At 37.2% G+C, this 5000-nt stretch overlaps 1 protein-coding gene across 2 annotated transcripts in view; it reads left to right on the top strand.

Annotated features, from left to right (window-relative positions):
* The window catches only part of LOC106883908 (cyclic nucleotide-gated channel alpha-3), a 292815-nt gene that overhangs the window by 106913 nt on the left and 180902 nt on the right, over positions 1-5000 (top strand). The window contains exon 1 of one of the 2 annotated variants that reach the window (XM_089341447.1): positions 4163-4911. The exons of the other annotated variant lie outside the window; for it this stretch is intronic. The gene's annotated coding sequence lies outside the window, so the exon portion shown is untranslated. Of the gene's footprint in view, positions 1-4162; positions 4912-5000 lie in introns of those variants that run through there. 2 annotated transcript variants of the gene reach the window in all.

The raw sequence follows: 5000 nt of genomic DNA, 5'->3' as shown, positions 1-5000 counted from the left end.
GTAGGGTGGAGAAGAAGGGTGAGGATTGGGAGGGTAAAAGATAGTAAGGAGGAGGAGGAGGAGGAGGAGAGAAGGAAATTAGGTTGAGGTAGCGAATGTTAAGAGGAGCAGAAGTGAAATACAGGGAGAAATATAGATCAATAGATCGATCGAGCGATAGATAGATAGATAGATAGATAGATAGATAGATAGATAGATAGATAGATAGATAAACAGGCAGATAGATAGGTAGATAGACAGATAGATAGATAGATGGATAGAAAGAAAGAAAGAAAGTGAGAGAAAAGAAAGAGAGGGATTGAGAAATGTAGGTAGACGGTATGGGGAGATGATAAAACTAATTGATCCTGGAATATGAGGAAGAAAGATGGAAGGGGAATAAATCTGAAAGGAGGAGACGTAAAGAGTGGAAACAGAAAGACAGAGAAAAGGTAGAGAGCGGGAAGAAGACACGAAAAAGGCAGGGGAAAGGGGGGGAAGTGCTGTGGTGGAAGAGACTGTAAATAAATTAAGGAAATGTTAGAAGGAAAATTACATGCGTAAAAATAACGACAACAATATCAACAAGTTAAACAACAATAACTTAATACAATCCTAACCATTAAGGCGGCGAGCTGGCAGAATCATTAGCGACTTGTGTCGAACCGCTAGGTCACGGGGACGTAAACAAACCAGCACTGGTTGACAAGCAGTAGTGGGAGGAGAAACACACACACACACACACACACACACACACACACACACACGCACACATCTATATATACGATGGGCTTCTTTCCTTTCATACTCTTGGGGGGGTCGATAGAATAAGTGCCAGTCATATACTGGGGTTTAATTAATCGACTTACCTCTCCCCACGAAGTTGTTGACCTTGTGCCAGAATTTCAAATCAATATCAATCCAGCCACTACACTACGACAACAACATCCCCTACCATCACCACAACCACCACCACCGTCGCCGCCGCCGCCACCACCACCAGTATTGACACCACTACCATCATCGTGCCACACTCCCACCGCCACTATCAGCTGATTCGTTCCTATATGTTCTTTTTATTTGTTGCAATAATTAGACTGCGGCCATGCTGGGGCACCAACCTTGAAAAATTTTAGTCGAACGGATCGACCACAGGACTTTTTTTTTAAGCCTAGTAATTATTAGATGGAGGTGCAATGGCCCAGTGGTTAGGGCAGCGGACTCGCAGTCGCACGATCGCGGTTTCGATTCGCAAACCGGGCGTTGTGTGTGTTTATTGAGCGAAAACACCTAAAGCTCCTTGCGGCTCCGGCAGGGAGTGGTGATGACCCCTGTTGTACTCTTTCGCCCCAACTTTCATTCACTCTTTCTTCCTGTTTCTTGAGTAACGCTGCGATGGACTGGCGTCCCGTCCAGCTGGGGGGAACACATACGCCATAGAAACCGGGAAACCGGGCCCATGAGCCTGGCTAGGCTTGAAAATGGCGAGAATGTATGAATGAAATAATTATTATATTGATCACTTTTGTCGAACCGCTATTATGGGGAGATAAACAAATCAACACTGGTTGAGAAGCGACAGTGGGGGAAAAAAACTCACACACATACATATGCGATAGGCTTCTTTCAGTTTCCGTCTCCCAAATCCACTCACAAGGCTTTGATTATCCCGAGGCTATAGTAGAAGTCATGTACCCAAGGTGCCACGCAGTGGGTCTGAACTCGGAACCATGTGGCTGGGAAGCAGACTTGTTACTACACAGTCACATTAATTTTAATACACCTGTTTATACCTTTATTCTATTATACATGTACATGGATACATAAATAAAGAAGAGCACTCAGAGAGCGCAAACCTCCGCCAAGGCAACACCAACGTCCTCTCAATGATTAGCCAGAGATGATTTTTAAAATGAGAATATCTGAAATAAACTCGACTGCTCTCACAAACGAGAATACTAAAAATGGACCTGAATGCTCTCAAAAATTAAGTAAAAAACTAAAGAAATCATCCAGAATTCTTGTCTGGTTCCGGATCAGTCCCAAAATCTGATCAGTTCGTGCCAGTCACGAGGCCAAACATCTCTGAAAGTTTCATTCGAATCCATCCAGCAGTTCTTGAGATATCTTGTCCACGAACAAGCAAAGAAACAAACAAACACGACTGAAAAACAATACCTCCGCCTTCACTAAGACGGAGGTAATAACCATAGTAATGGTGCTGGTACATCTTTATCTTTTTCTGTCTGTCTGTCTGTCTCTCTCCCTCTCTCTCTCCATTTTTCTCTCTCTCCATTTTTCTCTCTCTCCATTTCTCTCTCTCTCTCTTTCTAATGGTCACATCCTATATGTTTCCCTGCGTCAGGAGTGAGACGGCCTTGAGAACGTCTATGTCTGCTCGCGTCTACATGTGTTCCAAAAACAATTTGTGAAAGCGTGCAGTACATGTGTTAAAGTCACACTCGCAAAGTAACGGCTGTGGTTATGTGCGCGCGCGTGTGTATGTGAGTGTGTGCTTCTGTTTGCATGTGTATGTGAGTATGCACACTCACACACACACACACACACACACACACAAACACACACACACACACACACACACACATATATATATATATATACATACATAATCACAGCCGTCACTTGTGAATCTGTCTGTCTGTTTGTCTCTTCAAACATACACATACAACGCCTCTACGTTTATATATCTATAACTGTATATATTTGTATTTCGTGTACCTGTATACATACAATTATGTGCACTCTGTGTGTGTGTGTGTGTGTGTGTGTGTGTGTGTGTGTGTGTGTGTGTGTGTGTACGTATATATATATACCTATACATATATATATATATATATATATTATTTTATTTTATTATTTTAATATTTATTACTTTGTATTTTTATAGGTCTTTTTAGTGTATTTACTTATTAAATTTTTCTATATGTGACTGGATTTTCATGGATGAATTCAATAATTGTGGGTTTTTTTCTCTAAATTATATATATATATATATATATATATATATATATATACATATACATACATACATACATACATACATACATATATATATATATATATATATATATATATGTGTGTGTGTGTGTGTGTAAAGAAAACAGAAAATGGAGAAATGTTGACGAACAATTGACTTATATCACTTATTTATTAATTCAATACAAACAGACTGCATCCCATCTAACAACTGTTTCTGCTTCCAATGTTGTATGGTATTGCCATTGATATGCTAAAAATATTTATTATATTTGTTAATAAAACGTATCTGAAACATGGAGCTAAAAAAAGAAAAAAGAAAAATAAGGAAGAGCCTAGAGAAGAAAAAGGATAAGTTGAAATATGGTTGTGTATAAGATATTCTAATGATAAATTAATATTATGATATATTAAATACGTTATAAAATAGGTGGTTAAAGCAATTAAAAACCAAAAAGGTAGAATACATAAATGAGGGCACAAAGTAGCACCGACAATTGCTAGAAATAAGAGCTAAAAACTAACAGCTAAAAACGAGCATATATATGTACATATGTATATGCGTGTGTATGTATATATATATATGTATGTATGTGTGTGTATGTGTCTGTGTGTTCGTGCACGCGCATGAATGTGCGCGTATGTGTATGGGTGTGCATGTATATGCAGGTTTTATTTATGATATTTGTTAAAGAAGTGTGTTTCTTAATAAACCTATTTCCATAATGAATACAGATGTAATGAATGTATCATTGATCCATCGACCTGCACCACCACCACCACCACCACCTCCCTAGTACCTTTATTCTTCCATTCTCTCGGCGGTCATCTTTCTTCCTTCCCTTATTTCCTTCTTTCAATTTGTCTCTTCATTAAAAATAAACTAGCTTCTTTCTCATTACCATTTTTCTCTTTCCCTCTCATGTTTTTTTTCTCATTCTTTCTTCTTTTCTACCTTGTCTCCGTTTCTTTCATGCTTTTTAACTTTATTTTAAACCTTTTGTCTCACGAACTGCCGTCTAACTTACATCACATTATTAAAACAATACGTGCTACCAGTCAACTCGTTCGTGACTTGAACGCAGTATAACTTTTCTATTGATAACTATACTTTAAAAAAAAGTCACATGACATAACCTTACCCCACTTTCTCGTACCTACCACAAATCAAAACCATTGTAGTTTCAATCAAAGTGAACTATAATCGAAGTAACTCAGTTTAAAATCATTTTCAACCATATTTTCAAATTCTATATCCACTATGTTTAATATTTGTTTAGTAGAGGCACCCGCTGTTTTGTAAAAGACAGCAAATGCGTTGCATGTCTAAATAGGGAGTATACATTTAATTCTTCGCATTTACGATTAGCCTCAGTTATTTTTAAAAGAGTTATTTGTTAAGTTTTCTGTAATATTCGTGGTGCAGCTGTAACTTAAATTTCGGTTATTTCTATTGTATAATATTCTGTATCAATGATGAGAAGAAATGTTATTTATTGAAGCTGGAAATTTTCAGCTATGTTAAGCCTAACATTTAAAGATAAGGAAGATGTGAAAGAAATTACGTCACAGCGTTTTTATTACTATTGAGTAACAGTGTGTTGATGGTGCATTTGATCTAAATGTAACCAAAGATACTTCAACTATACTTCTCGCAAAAATATAGAAAGGAGGAGCATAATAAAACTATTTAAAAGAACTGGACTTCAAGAGAACACGGTTCTGCATTCGGCATCAAGGGAAAAAAATTCCTTGGAAGATGTAAACCATACAGAAATGGATTATCACATCTGAAAAGAACACCATAATCAAGAACTTTAAAAAATTTGCGAACGCTTTAAATGCCAGATACAAAGAAGATTTTCAGCAAAATTTGATAATCGTTTACTGGGACAGAGCAAGTTTATACAACCACTTGAATGAATGGATTGTCATGTAACTATTTATCCGAATTATTTATACTATTCTTCATCTTTTTCTTTAATGTCCACGTCATTTATTTACTAACTTTGACATATTTCATG

This window comes from Octopus bimaculoides, chromosome 24 (assembly GCF_046866305.1).
Source record: "Octopus bimaculoides isolate indiv1 chromosome 24, ASM4686630v1, whole genome shotgun sequence".
In the NCBI taxonomy this organism is placed as follows: domain Eukaryota; kingdom Metazoa; phylum Mollusca; class Cephalopoda; order Octopoda; family Octopodidae; genus Octopus; species Octopus bimaculoides.
The sequence above is the reverse complement of the archived record's forward strand: the minus strand, read 5'-3'. Positions and strand labels throughout refer to the sequence as shown.